Source organism: Poecilia reticulata, chromosome 15, assembly GCF_904066995.2.
Source record: "Poecilia reticulata chromosome 15, P_reticulata-male-v2, whole genome shotgun sequence".
Taxonomy (NCBI): Eukaryota; Metazoa; Chordata; class Actinopteri; order Cyprinodontiformes; family Poeciliidae; genus Poecilia; species Poecilia reticulata.
Window position 1 is genome coordinate 7,314,586 of NC_088844.1, and position 16,026 is coordinate 7,330,611.

General features: G+C 39.5%; 1 protein-coding gene and 1 long non-coding RNA gene across 3 annotated transcripts in view; both read right to left on the reverse strand.

Annotated features, from left to right (window-relative positions):
- Window positions 1-10,529, reverse strand: part of peli1b (pellino E3 ubiquitin protein ligase 1b) — a 48,144-nt gene extending 37,615 nt beyond the window's left edge. Inside the window, exon 1 of one of the 2 annotated variants that reach the window (XM_008428884.3) lies at window positions 10,183-10,529. The gene's annotated coding sequence lies outside the window, so the exon portion shown is untranslated. Of the gene's footprint in view, window positions 1-7,039; window positions 7,703-10,182 lie in introns of those variants that run through there. The other variant, XM_008428885.3, reaches the window with a different exon arrangement.
- Window positions 10,530-14,579: 4,050 nt separating this feature from the next.
- On the reverse strand, window positions 14,580-16,026 carry LOC145555130 (uncharacterized). Its single transcript, XR_014091218.1, has 2 exons — window positions 15,865-16,026; window positions 14,580-14,788 (listed from the first exon to the last, which is right to left on the reverse strand). It is a non-coding gene; the product is annotated as an uncharacterized LOC145555130 (long non-coding RNA).

Genomic DNA, 16,026 nt, shown 5'->3' on the forward strand with positions numbered 1-16,026 from the left:
CACCTGTGGTGGCGCTGCACCAAGAACCACTGAAGGAAGCAACTCAAAAACTACTGAAGAAGACACTGATCTCATTTCCTCCTTTTCAAAAAGTAAGCAGAAATAGAGTGGCGTGAGATTTTAGTAGTTGTAGAATTTCTCTTTTGTCTTTGTCAAAAGACCATGAGCCATTTCTCCTGGTAGAGTTAGACTCTTGCATTTGTCTTGGTTGTATTTACCCAGAATGCCCTACGCTGTAGTCCACTTAGTGCTTTTGCAGTGCCGAGTGGTCCGCTTGGCATTTGAACCGCGCCAGAGACCTAGGTTCTTCAACCAAACCGAGAGCTAGGTTTTAGGCGGACCAGAGCCGAAGTGACTAGGTTGTAACAGTGGCATCATAAGCTACTCTGTCTCTTAGAGTAACCCAACGTTACAGCCAGAAAACACACATCTTTAATTTAATTCAATCAGGACATGGCCTTTCATAGTCCTCACTGGAACCACTCCAGTCCTGAAAAAACAGAACTGGAGTCAGACCCTTTGGTGCCAAATTCCTGCTGAGCATTAAATTAACTCTTCATAACAAACTACTGGTTGCTCTGGAGCTTCCATGGGATTGGCATCTTCACAGACTCCAGGATCCAGAATAGGACCCTAGCAGGGCGGGGGAGTTCGCAGCTGGAGGCCGATGCGTGGCGTTCACCTTCAGACTGAATGAACAGCCGAGTGGATGAGAGCAGACGTCAGAGTGTGAATCTGTGGAGCTACGAGGTGAATCTGACTCATGACTGAGGTCAACTAATCATTCCCTTCTCTTCGCTGCGCTTCGCTAATGAAAGCAGCTTAGAAAAAGTAATTAAAAGCATTTGTGGTTCTGTTTCTATTTTTCTATGAATAATGTTGGGAATATTTGAATCAGATTTTCCAAAATTTGACTTTGATTAGCTCATAAAGTAACAACTAACGACTTGTGTAATCTCTGTCTTCAACTTGTCAGATCTATTTTTTCAAGCTACGTCTTATAACTACTTTCTGGCCTACTTGAACTGGAACCAACAAATGGTGCATTACTAAAAAGGATTAGGATTGTCTACTGCACAGATTACCCGACTAAGTGCCAAGAAACAGACTACCTTAGGATTCATCTCATGCACATTTTTCTACAGTCAGACAAGACATGAATCTCATTTCTGAGAATAAAAACCAGCACAGAAATAATGATATAAGGCAACAAGCCAAAAATATTTGAAATGCCATACTTCATGGACAAAAAATTATGCAAAGAAGTAACAATTAAGAGTAGAGCTGGAATGAACTTTTCTTTTTTTGTGGTGTGTGTGTGATAATTTCCGTCTGGTAGATTCTACCAAAATCAATCAACGTAGAACAGGAATGAGCGAGTTAAAGGCGTCAAGTTGTGCAAGTAGTTTGAAGTTACAGTTCCAACACCTCACCAGCTTTACCATTCCAACAGTTTAAGATATTTTTCAATGAGATGCCAGAGACTTTATCTAGCTGTACATAGCAGGTTAAAAGAAACTTGTTGGCATTTTTGCACTCTATCAAGTGCAAGTGCAAAAAGGAAAATCTGTTTGGTCTTGATTAGACTTGACTCTGGTTGCACCTTATTTTAGCTACCAGCTGCATAATTCTAACAAAGGGAGAATAGTTTGTAAAGTGATATTAATGGATTTTACTTTGATGTAATTTGCTGGTATTTTACCTCAGTGTATCAGTATATATCCTGTGATGTCAGAAGAAGATGTATTCGTAGTTCATGTTTGAACATAGCCAAAAGCTATGACACAATTTACACTAAAGGTCTCAGGGACAGGTTTTTTCTGAGGGACTGTGACAGAAACAAAAGGTTTCTGTTTGCAGTTTCTGGTGCTAATTTTCCCTTGTAGCTGTTTTAGGGTGTTTTCAAACCTGACAGTCCAGTAAACTTGGTTGTAATGGGGTCTAAGTAGCAACATTTGTTACATTTTCAGCTGGTGTGGATTGCTTTCACACTACACTGTCTAACAATCCAAACCCTTTGAATAACCTATTCCTCTCCACACCTGTGGTGGCACTGCACCAGGAACCACTGAAGGAAACAATAAGGAAACCTTTGAAGAAGACATTGAGAGCAACATCCTTTTTGACAAAACGTAAACACAATGGAGTGGCGTTGAATTTTTGCGGTGGTAGGATTTGCCTTTTGTCATTGGTTAAAAAAACAAAACACAAACCATTTCTCCCACTAGCACTAAGTGTTTGTTTTGGTTGCATTAACCCAGAATGCCCTACGCTACAGCTTGCTTCCTGCTTTTGGAGTGGTCTCCGGTCTGCTTGACGTTCACATATGCATTCGACCCGCACCATAGTTCACTTCAACCAAGTCAAGACCTAGGTTTTGAGGCAAACCACAGTTCCCTTTTTTTGCCTGTATCAGAGTTCGATTGATTCACACTTGCCCAACAGGCTAGCCTTTTAGGCAAACAAAATAGAGTTAAATTAAAGTGGACTAAACAGGACTGGTGTGAATCTAACCATAAAAGAGCTGCCTTCTTTTATTCCTGAGAGCTGTGCCTGGAGGAGACAATCCTGTGACAGACGGCGGGGAGGGTTGGCGTTCGAATTACAGCCTCATCAATGATTCAGCGGGCAGAACGCCGACTGCGGTATACTGTGCACACATACAACTAACAGTCTTGTTGGACATGACACAAATAAGCGAGGTCTTGGAGCAGCACAAACAAAAATCATAACACAGTCAAAGTGCAGGCTTACAGTAAAAGCACCCGGGTGCCTGTGTGTTGCACGCAGTCAGACACTGATGCATGTCATGATAAACATGTCTGGATATGAAATCTAATAGGTTTACTATGAAAGATGATGTTCCTGTTCTTTTTAGCCTCATACATAGGAATCCAGTACCAGCGTCCAGTCAGCGACTGCATGCTGCAACGCTTCTCTAATAAATAACAGTGACAAGGATGATAGAGGCTACACATTACGTAAGCAGATGTATGTCCCCAACAGCACTGCTTGCACAGCCATGTGTCATCTCTAGGTTGTAGAAAACATGCACTGTGGCCGGCCTTAAAGCTCTCATCAGGGGTCAGAGTGTACTCAAACATTTCTAATCATTGTTTTTTGACACAGCTTTTAGTGTTTTATGATTTAAAATAGCTGAAAATGAGATCCGTGGAACCACTTTGGGGTATTTTAGGAAAAGATTCAGATGATATGAACAGAGATGAAAATAAATTCGCTTAACGGAAACGTGTCAATTTCAATAAAAAGTTTTGCCCTTAGGTTTAGGTTGTTTTTTCAGTCGTATCAAAACCAACAATCAGATGAAGTAGTCAGACCATGTTTTTTTAATGATTATCGCATGAAGAAACGTATTCATGTGTGATTTCTATTGCGTTTCTTATTTGACGGAAACACTTCTCAAAACTGTGTTTTTACGACATTAGCGAAATATTGACAAAGTTTTGTGCACATTTGTATAGGAAACGCAGCAACTAATTGCTGAGCTGAAAAAGCTGATATTTCTTCACCCGATTTTTCTTTACCCGATTTTCAGTTTTAACAATATAAGAAAATTAAAGTTATGTAGAATGCAGGAATAATCTCACTCATTACATTTCAGTGGAAAGGGACTAACCTAACATATGTTCTTAATGATGAAAACATGGACAATCTTTGCTGTTTACCTGTAAAAAAAAATAATAATTCACCAGAGATTGGACACATGCCAATAATTACTCTTACAGTTTACATCACTTTTGCTTCTTGCAGTCATTTTCTTTCCTTACATCTTGGGAAGAATTTGAATGTTTATTATTGTCAGGAAGTTTAATTTTATCCCAGGTTCTTGCTATGAGTTTTCAGAGGTCAAATCCATCCGCCCCAGCAGGACTTCCTGACTTCACTTGGCTCTGGAGCCTTCAGTGACACACAAAGTCCTGATATTTAGTCCTCAGCAGGCAATTTGATGCATAAGCCAGCTTGCTTTGCCATATAAAATCTATCATTGAGATATTTGCTGATTAAACCATTCGATGTACAAAATATACATATGTGACAAAAAGTGATGAAATCCTCAAACTGACTGAAGCCAAATAAAAAGGATTGGTCGGATTTTTCCTTTTTAAATAAGGAAAAGATGCCTCATTTAGAAAATGTAAACAAACCCTTTGTGAGTGGTTGGAGCCAAAGTCTTATTTTGGCTAACGTTAGCCATTAAAAGCAACTCCAACTAAAAATTGTCAAATCAGTTGATGTAGAGCAGTGGTTCTTAACCTGGGTTTGATTGAACCCCAGGGGTTCGATGAGTCGGTCTCAGGGGTTCGGCGGAGCCTCTGCCGCGGAGGTAAAGACACTTGTGTAAAGTTGTGATGATACGCCCCGCTTTGCCGTCACTTGCTGCAGAGGATCACGTTTTAGTGCTGCGGAGGAGCACTGATTGAAGGAGCTCCACTCTCAGCAGGGATTTGAACTTGTGTCTTTAATTACTTCAGCAAAGCTCACAGTTTTTACCAAATTCTGTAGCCTTCGGTGTACTTCTAAATCTGTTCCATAGTTGCATCTTTTCGGGCTTGCTACTGCCTCTAGTGGCGTGGGGATGGTAACACAACTAATATAATTACATTACTAAATCAGAATACCGCAATGTCTTATTATTAATTTTTCATTATCTTAAGAATGTAGAGCTAATTAAATGACCTAAACCAGACCTTAAAGTGGTTCCAGTTTCTCTGGATGCCCAACCTGTTGAAACTGTGGCAAATTTTAAATACCTTTGGTCGGACAGTCAGCTCAACTTTGCTGAAAACACTGACTATATTTTGAAGAACTGTTCTCAGAGACTCTACCTTTTAAGAAGACTTAGTAATCTTATTAAAGTGACCCAACTAGACTCTAGTTGGGTCACCCATATGTCTTGAATTTGGAAAAAAAAAATGTATTTATCACTACAGAAGGGTTCAGTGAATGCGCATATGAATCTGATGGGTTCGGTACCTCAAAAAAGGTTAAGAACCACTGATGTAGAGCTATAATAGTGATCCCTAATGTTAATGACGCATCGATTTGAAAATGTGGCTCGTTAGTAATATTGCTGTTACACCTGGTAACTGGTATTTTGTTTCGATAAAGAAGGAATCGAAAGACATTCAACTATGGATCAGGACCAATCAAAAGATTACGTCAAACTGTGATTCACTGGATCTAAAAAAATCTAAAAATATCAAGGAATGATGGATGACTCAAAGCTTTTGGTAGTTTTGTATTAATCCAATTTAGTGGTTAATATACTCAATTAACTCCCAAATTTTGTGTGTTACCCATTTAAGCTTATGCATTAAGATTAATCTTTAAGCAAAGCAAATTATATATGTAAAAATCTTGTTTACATATATAGTCATTTAGGAACGTTCATCTTAAAATTCAGTCCAAACAATTGCTTTGGAAATCCTCTGACTGGTAAATAGAGCCCACCTACTTGTGGGCTCTATTTACCAGTCAGAGGATTGTAAGTGTGAATCTAGTTGTTCTGTGAAGGCCTCTCAGGCTTGATAGAAAACATTAGTGAACAAACAAGGATCGTGAAGACAAAACACTTTCCTTAAGACATCAGCAAATCTCTCCGCAATTGCCTGTTTGAGTAAAAATAATCACTGCTCACTACATCACGCTGCTCGGTATCTCTTTGTGCATTACTAAGAAGCAGGAGCAGCAGCACTGAGTGGGGAAGCCATGATGTCAACAAGTCCCACACTCAACCAATCTGTGTGCGAGACTCATCATCGACGTTCACTCAAGCTCATTCGACACAGGAAGGCTGGGGAGAGAGGCAGGAAATGGGTATTGAGCATGATCACACGGCCTCTGAGAGATTCGGTGCTGTGCATAAGAAAACGCGGCTGCATGGCTGCGTGTTTTCTTGAGCCGCTAAACAACATCGGGCCGTTCTGACAAACAACTTGACAAGGAAGCCGCAGAGATGATCTCAGCGACCCCACAATCCTGTTTTGTAGAGCCAGAGCAGCTTTAGCTCAGCTGTTTGTGTTAAAACAAAACATGATGATTCAAACAGAAACTGAAGGTCCCCACAGACACTGCTTTGTGCGCACACAATGCCAAATCTGCAAAGAGAAAAAAAATGTTTGGCTTTCACGGCTGATTTTTCCATTCAGATTTGTCTTACATAAGTCTTACATGATTTCCAATTTAAATAATCTACAGGTAAAACACTCAATCTTTGAGTATTTTGACCTGAACTGTGCTAAAAAGCACTGGCAGTATGAAAAATGCTTCCTGTGCCGTTGTAACATTGTGCAATATGCAAATGAGCCAAATAAAGTCTGGAAAGAAACAGTACATTAATATCCAACGCTTGTTCTTTTCCCAATCCCACAGACAGTGTAGCATCTGCATACTTCTGCATAAATTAGTCTTTTTTCATATTTAAACAAACTTTTGTTTCAATGCACACAGTGCCAGTCTCATTTATAGAAAGTCCTGGTAAAGATGAGCAAAAACAACCTTTAAAAAAAAATACATTTGATTTGTTAGCATCAACTCACACACACTAATGCAAGAAAACCCAGCCTTAAATCACACACCCTCTTCAGGCCAGCGGTAATTTATACCTTTTATGTTGTTTTCTCATCTTTTTTAAGAGAAACAAAGAGAAGCCAGGTGGATAGATTAATTTTGCAGCCATACTCAGTGTCATGTCATATGCAGGTTAATTATCCTGAACAGAACTGTTACAGTTATATGCATCACTATAACAGCACCTAACCAGAAATCTGTATCTTGGGGGGGAAAGAAAAAGCAAAATCACAGAGAAAGAAGTTTTCAGAGGATAGGCCTTCAGAGCAGAACAAAGTATTTGCCTGAACAAATCGTGTTTTTCAGGGCCTATAAATTCAGATTAAGCCACGCAGCATCCAACGGAGCAACCCATCGTCAAAACAGCTCATGATTTAGTCACAAAACAAGAGAACTTACACCAGGAGAACATGAGAAGCTTCCTGAAGCAACATTATGAAAAAATTACCTTCGTCTTTCCTTCTCCACCTTGAACAGAAAACAAGGCCATAAAATCGTGCCCACTGTCTGACCCACTTTCCATGAGAGACGCAATCTCTCCCCCTGCCTGGACAAACTTCAGCCTGTTCGGCAGCCTGGCGCGGGACAGAAAGCCGGGGCCGGGCGGAGCGAGCCAATCTTTTCAAAACTCAGCGCGAGCAAAGCTGCAGCTCAGCCGTCAGTGCGATTACAACCAGGGAGAGCGCAGGCACGTGCAAACACAGAGATTAGTGCAACCCCCCCTCGCGCAACAAACATTACCTTAATCAGATGAACAGAAAATGACCCGGATTCACAGCTGTTCATTGTTGCTTTAACGGAAAATGTTCCGATGTTAAAGTAGGAACATTACTTGTTACGCTCACTAATTTACAGAGAAAATGACTCTAAGCTGCAGCGGCTCACTGTTTTCAGCCTGTGTACACATCCATGATGACTGGCTGCATCCACTCATCATGACTGGATGTGGCCATGGAGACATAATAAATGTGCTTTTGGGCTCTTTTTGACGTGTGAATGAGAGTGTTAGGTCTGTCCACGATAACATCACAGCCACGCCAGACGCCGAGTCTGGGGCGTGGAGATCAGAAACCTGATTAGGTTTCACCTGATGCTACATTTTTAATGTATCTTGAACTCCCAATAAGTTATTTTTGTCTACTGAATAAATATTTTTCATAGCAGCTGCAGTCAGTGGAATTGCAGCTACAAAAATAGTAATTCCAATGAAAGAAATAATAATAATAATAATAATCAAAACTTCACAAGTTACAACAAGGAAACATGAAATAGAAATGGGTTATAATTGATTTAGGGAATATTTTGCGCAGTAATATCAGATTTTCTTTCATTAATAATAAACAGTCTCATAAGCTTTTGTATATAGTGAAGCTTGCATTGCAATCTGCTTTCATCAAACACAGACTAAAAATGCAATAACTTGTGGTGAACGGTTCAAAGTCTAAAAATTCAGATAATAAAATCAACCTTATGAATACAGTTCCTTGCAGAATTATTGCTACTTATTCAACTTTTCAAATTTTTTCACAACCTCCACCAGGACTGCTCAATTTTTCCTGCTGAAGGAGAGAATCCCCACAGCATGACTCTAACTCCACCGTTTGTCACTGCGAAAGTGGTGTACACATGCCGATGTGTAGTTTTCACACCTTATCGTTTGGTGTACTCAAATCGACTGGGGACCAAAATCATAACAGTTGTTAATGCTTTTGCTGATGTGGTTGGTTTTCACACTGCACTGGGTCAAATGATCTGAGCGCTTTGAAAAACCAGTTCACCTCCTGGCCTGTGGCAGCGCTGCACCAAAAACTATTGAAGGAAAAGACAAGAAAACCTCTGAAGAAGACACTGAACTCAACTTCTTTCTTCACAAAATGTAGAAACAAAAATGTAGTGGCATCAGATTTTAGCTAAGATTTCTCTTTCGTTGTTGGCTACAAATCATTACTCTTGCTAATGCTAGAGGAAGAAACCAAAATGTTTTGGTTATATGTACCCAGAATGCCCCACACTACAGTTCACTTCCTTCTTTTGGAGTGGTTTCCAGTTTGCTTGGCGTTCACATATGCATTAAAACCTCACCAGAGTTAATTTCAACTGAAGCGAGACCAAGATTTTTAGGCCAACAAAAATTTACTGTATTGGTCCGCATGAGAGTTCAATTGCGGGTTCACACCTCCCCAAACCAACCAGACTTTTCAGGCAAACAAACTATAGTTAGACTGAAGCATCTAAACAGGGCTGGTGTGCATGCATCCAGAGATTCCCTGCACTTCCAGAATTACCAATGGCCTTGTAGCTACTTGTCTGAATAAAGCTCTGCTTACCAAGCTTGTCAGTTTAGCCAACTCAAGGTAGGTTTCCAGCACTTCTATGCGCTACTTTTGGGTGTTGTTCCATGAAATCCCAATCAAATAAAAATTGATTAAAGGTATTTGATATACTTTGAAAATCCTGCGATCACAGTAACATGTCGAGTTGAATATATTTAAATGCAACCGACTAAACGTGAGAAAAAAACAATCTTCTTTTTTTTTTTTGTCTAGCCAGTCCACACAGTGTTGGGATTGGGAGGCTGACTTTTGTCTTCACAGACTGGGTTACTAAGGATACAGCGTTGAGCCTCCATTAGGACATCCAAGCCCTCTCTCTCTCTTGAACCCCCTGCATGACACCGCCGACTCCAGTTTCCTCCCTGAAATTGAGACTCTCTTGACACCAACCATGCAGATCCGTAGGACACGCGCCCTCCAAAAAATGTGCAAACGTGTGTTTTAACAACACATACATCATGACCGGAGCCCTTTAGAGTAAAGTTCAAACTGTGTGAAACACTAACTTCTGGAAAAATGTGCTCAATTATACATTGTTCCTCCATCTTAAAAAAAAAAACACCAAAGGAATTCCTGTGTAGCCTTTAAATTCAAAGCTTTGCAAAATGAATAAAAGAGGCTTTTTCAACCCAACACAAACCTTCATCTGACGTGTTCTGCAAGATGGCTCTCCAAATTGCTTCAAAAAAAGTTAGGAGATAACCTTTGCATGCAGCAATATCCTTCTGCAACTTTACCTTGTCTTTCTGATCAATTCAATGACAGTATAGTAAAAAGGGTACCAATATATGACATAATAATAAACGAATAATCAGCGTAATAACTAGCAGACAATAAAAATAGAATTCTACATAAAGATCTACACCTTAAAAAAGCATTATATTTTCACGCTGAGGATGAAAGTCAGAAGTATTTGCTACATTTTTTTTGCAAAAGGTTCACAGATTTAGTGCACAGGATGGACATGATGTAATAAATCAGGAAGCCATAACTACAATCCCATAAAAAATAAAAAAAATAAAAAATCAAAGCAGGTGCAGACTCGTGCATTTGTCTGTGAGTAGAAAACACTTGACAGAGACGAGTAGTTAGCAGCCGCAGCGCTGCCTGATGACTTCCCAGCAGAGTGATAGGACATTACCAAATGAGGTAAGAGGCTGGCTGGACAAAGCAGGTGACGCTCAGAAAACACAGGGATAAACCGGACGCTCCTACGCTGCCGTGTTTGTTATTTACTCGGATAAATCAGTGTACTTACTGCGATACAGATGAAGTCCTCGCTCAGTGTCTTGTGGTGCTCCTTAGGAAATTTCACATTAATTTCTCCGCGTCTGAGCTCGTGGACCAGAAATTAAAGCACGCAATAAAATAAATTAAAATATATGCATAAATATATCGGAAGACAATGAGAAATTTTGATATTGTCTCGTTTCTCTTCGCGGTAAGATGACTGAATGCTTAAAGAAATTTGTAGCCACGGTGGGTTATGTTAGAGAGCAGCCTCTCCGTGTTGCGCTGTCCTTTGTTGTGAGCATCTCAACGTAAACACAGAGCGGAGTCGTTCTCTGCCTCTCTGCGCGTGCGCATCAGGAGAGCACTGGCGCAAAGTATGCTGGGAGCTGGAGTATTTTCATCTCATCACTCAAATGAGGCTGCTGCTGCGTTCAGTGATACCATGAAGTCAGATTTTCTGAATTCGAAGTTTAAAACTAAAATAATATTAAATTAAACTTCGGAAACTTTACAACAAACGTGGGTTTGATCTAAATGTTCATTGTAAAAACGTTAACACCTGTTCTTATTCGTTTGTTTTAAGGTTGTAACTTATTTCTGAGTAACCAATGTATCCAATGTAAAAACTGAAAGGCAGTCAATCTCGATTTTGGTTGGCTACTTTACAGCTTGTTTTAACTTTGTGATTCCAATGTAATGAATATCCCTACTTTATAGGATTAACAAACCTACCATTTCCACCCTTCTACCACAAACTTCTTGATGAAATGGTGACCCATTCCCTCTGACAGAATTACTTGTGTGTTGGGTATAAAGTTTGGTGGTTAATTCAGTTATGGCATTGTTTTATTTTTAAATATGTTTTTACATCTTTTTATATTGACTTTTTCTCCCAGCAGTCCTTCGAAACAAGCCAGACTTGCTTAATCTTTTTCTAATCATATGCCAAATCATGGGCCAAATGTCTAGTATTTCAAAACTAGTTAAATGATCATAATAAAAGTATCAATATGGATATATAAAATAAAAAAAATATTAATGGGAATTCAGCAGGTCTTGTGGTTTGAGGGCTAGACCCTCTTATAATCTTGTAGATTATTTAAAAAAATTAAAGCAAGGTCTGCTTCTGTAGACAAATAATCTGATCTAACAAATTAGATTAGTAAAATAGTTTTAAAGCAATATGTTCTTACATCTTTTAAAAATGTTTTCTTACAGCCACAAACTTCCGTGTATTTTACCAGGATTTATATAACATAAATCAATGCATAATTTCTGGGCTGAAAGATATAGGTACATATTTGTTTTTATCAAACAACAATCTGAAAAGTGTGGCATGCATTTATCCTAATCTCCCTTATTCGCACACCTCCAAGTAAATTCCAGTGCGACTATATAATCCCAATATCCAACTGCTCCATTAGTGCCTCAAAGGTTTGTGGGGGTACGTTCACACACAGCAGGTCATGATACTCAACTACATTTTTATTTATTTTTTGCTGTATATTTTTTGTGTTAAATGCAACCACAGTCAGACTTCTATGGGAATGACTTACAATCTCAAAGCAACTGGCATGTGCAGAAGAAGGTGGACATCACACAGAGGGAAACTGTTTATGGAAGCAATACTGAATGGAGCTGTTTATGGATCGATTTCAAAATCAGATTTTTTTGGAAGGGAGAAAAGATCAAAATTAGGCTGTTCAGACTTTCATGAAAAAGTATTTGAGTCGCACAGGAGGAAAAGATAAGAAATAGCCTGCATTTGCCTGCTGTGTTCAGTCAAAAGTAACAGGAACAATACTGGACTCCCAAAGCATATATGAGTCCTTAGAAACATCTGCAGACACCTGCATGTACAGGACAAACATGGAGAAAGTGGACATGGAGCATTTTGCAGATAAAGATAAAAGATGGAAGCAGCACAGACAGTTACATAAGCCAGGTCTCATTCCAGTAACATCCACCCCTGCTGAACCCGTAAGCACTGCAGCATGTTAGCATTTGTGTTATCAGATGAGTGTCAGGTATTTCTATTGAACCATGTTTTGTTTCAGCTGAAGTCACGCGCCTGTCCTGTTGACTCCATGTTGAACCTACGCACTCACAACAGATGAGACCTCTGTTTTTTTTTTATCCCAGATTTTACTGAGATTTATTTGTATTTTAGTTTGTGGTGGCATACTGTTTAAACTCACTGTAAATGTTGGAAATGAGTTTTTTTTAAACAGCACTCTCAAGATGTGAAAAACACATTTGAAAATATATAACTGCAATAAGCAGCAAAGGAAGAAATCACCTTTTTGATTGCAATCATATCAGGTGTTCACTGGCAGAAGTGTTAAATACACTCACTGCTTTTTTCAAATATTATGTTCATGTCTTACTCACGTGTAAGGCATCCACCATGAAGTCAAACCAAAAGGCCCAATCTTCTAATAATTTGATTAGTAGAACTGAAATACTTGTTAAACTTCCACATTTAAGAGAATTTTTGTTCAGAGTTTGGTGCCACACATTTAAATGTAACATAGACGTTCCTCCCACAACTTGTTTTTAGTCAAAATTTATACAAATTGTCTTTTGTATAAATTTTGACAAATTATTCATAAATGTATATTATGCATTCTGCATAAATGTTCATAATTTAACTTTTTTTTCCAAGTGCAAAAATTCAAAATAACTCCAAATATCCTGACATATTAAATGATAATAAAAAAAACTGTATTTCACACTGTATAAATCAGTTAAAATGTTAAATGTTAAGATAAATGGCAAAAAAAAGTCTGTCTATGTCTATGGCTGCGTTTCCATTCACCATAAAATAGCACAAATTGAAATTACAAAATAAATTTGATTAATGGAAAAACGGCAATAAAAAAAAACCTCATGTTTTTCTATAAAACGTTTTTGCGGTAGAATGAGGCAGGTTTTCAGTCATATCTAAAATGTATTTCGCAATTGACTATAATTTTTTCAAATTACACAACTCAAGTGGCCAACAGCCAGATGCTACTATTGCCGAAAAACCGTGAAGAAGACGACAAGAAGTAGTAAGACGCTCAAAGTTTGGTTTCATTTGTTTGTTTCAGACAACATGCAGCTGACTCCACCAGAACTCTCACAGCATTGCACAATTCATATAAAGCTGAGTTTGTCAATGGAACACTTTGAATCTATAGCTCTTCTGTAAAATTGCACACTACGTTTTCCCAAAGGGCTGCAAACGTAGCCGCTCCCAAAAATAAGGGGCTTGTCGCTCCAGTGGCAAAGTCTCCTCTGTTGGCTGATAGATGATGAGCGCCAGCGCCATAGCTGAATTATTAATATATTCGGAAATTTTTACATCCGTTGCTGGTTTTTTAAGGACTTATCAGGTGAACAAGCTTATTCGTGTGTGATTTTAATTTAATTTCTTATTTAATAGAAACACAGCATTGTGAAATTGTGTTTATTTGCCTTTAGCATAGACAACGATTTGCACACATTCGTAATGGAAACGCTACTGTCTATGGCTGCGTTCACACTGCAGCTTCAAGTGACCCAATTCCGATTTTTTGTCAAATCGGATTTTTTTGCCGTGGCCGTTCACACTTCCAAATATACACAACCTCCCGTGTGAATGGGCAAACGACCTGAAAGTGTCCCGCATGTGCAGTAGAGAGCGCAGTAACGTCACACAAAGAGAGAGTGTTCGGCGTTTTGCCAACCGCCATAAGAAGAAGTGCTCAGTGTTAGTGGAAGTAAACATGGATGCTAACGGTGGAGCATAGCTTATACATTTGAAGTTGTTGTCCGACTGGAGCCAGAACTTTAACAACTTAATCCTCATTATAGTCTGTCCTGGTTGTTGTTTTTCTTCGACAAACGCAGAATTATGACGTTCGCTGAGTATCAGTGACGTTCAGGTCGGATAAATGCTACCTGGACGTTAGGTCACACTTGAATCGGATACATATCAGATACCCAAGTGGTCCAGGGGCGGAGCTATAGGGGGGGCTGGGGCCCGGATGGGAGGCAAAATATGTCTTCAGAGATTCAAGTCTGTAACACGTCTGATGAGAGCCGGAGAAGCATGAAACTTTTGCACTGGACGGAGAAATCACTTAAGTTAGAGGGCACCTTCCCCCCACACACAGCACTCACACACCCCAGACTCGATTGACACATCCACACGGAGACAGACTTCACTTTTGTACCCACCGAGCTGCTTTAAAGCACACACTTATATCTGCCAATAAAATACACGCCTGCTGCTACACTGGTTGCCATAAGCGAGAGGCGGTCATTACAGGTTAAAGTGGTTTTCAACCAGCTGCAGAGACTTAAGGGAGACTTTACGACTGTGACTCAAGAAACCATCTGTGCCTGTAAGCACACAAACACACATGCACACACACACACTTCCTCCTGCACGTTGCATAATCTTCGCTCACATTTTAATCAGTGTTTGAATCGTGCTGTTTGTGTTGCCACGGTTACAGCGGATACACCTTTCCTGGCCGTCTCCAGGGGCGGTGAGCAGCAGACACACCTTCCTTTGATTGCACGGGTGAAGGCACGGCGGTTGGTTCATTTCCCTCCTGATTGATGTTTTGGCAAGTGCTTTTCTTCTCAGCAGGCTTCACTTTCTGCAAGCAGAACCAGGAAACTGTAAACTTGTACACGCTGATATGCATCTTCAGATTCCAGTTAGTCTGTGTTTGCACAGAACGCAGCACGTGTCGCAAGAAGTTAGAAAACAGAACAGAAAAGTTGCGTGGTATGGAGGAATTTTTCTGCCGTAACCCAAGAAATTCTTCCATATTGTCGATGCCTTCTGTGACCAAAAAGACATTTCATGTTCAATTCATCAGTGGATCCAGATTCCTGTAGCGACTGATACCAGTCAATAATTTCACAAAAAATGATAGCAGTTGAATGAACATATCTTCCTGACTTTCTGACATCTGTCTAAACTAATAGATTATGCAGGATTAAAATGCAGACTTAAAGGTTTGTGCAACCGGTCTTGTGGAAGCTTGTCCTGCGCTGCAGAAACTGATGTCTGACCTCAGCATTCAGAGACAATTTATTCAGGCGAAGTTGATTTAAAGCAGACCTCTAAACCACTTGCGTAATTTTTTTTTTGTTGAAGAAATGCAGATTAAAAATAACTTTTATTTTCACCAACTGGAACCTGGTAACAAAACATTTTTACTCCCAGTAATATGCTCGTTAACAGGTCTTCAAATCACGGCTGGCACATGGCAAATGTGAGCTAAGCGGCTGCCTGGGACCCCCGCAGCATTGGGGGGGGACCCTACAAGGTAAACGCACACCATTAGGGCCCCCCAAAGACATGCGTGATACAAATATATATATTTAAAATAACATTTGAATAATACAAGATAAACACTATTACACATGGAAAAACAATTTCTAAATTGTTTTTAAAGTTGTTGCACAACTTAAGGTTAATTTCTTTCTGATGATGGCTGCTGTCACTGTTGGGGAAATATAATATATCAAACTTGTTTACTGTAAATTACAGTTGATGTTACTTCCAAATAATTAAAATAATATGGCAGTTAAATACCATTTCAAGTTCAAAATAATTTGGGGGGGATTTGTTTCTCCTGTCAGGTTAAAATTAACAGCCATAGCAGCACTTGTATGATGTAAGCTAATTTCACATGATAACTCTGAAATGGCAGCAGGTATGCACACGTAGAGAGTAGCTTAGCATCTTGTGTTGACATGTCGGTATAGGGAGCACAAACTAAAAATCTGCTTAGGGTCCCAAAAAGGTTTGGGCCGGCCCTGCATCACATCAGCCTCTTTCAAATCTCTGTCGCCGCTTCTCATTTGACGCCGACGGCGGCCAAAG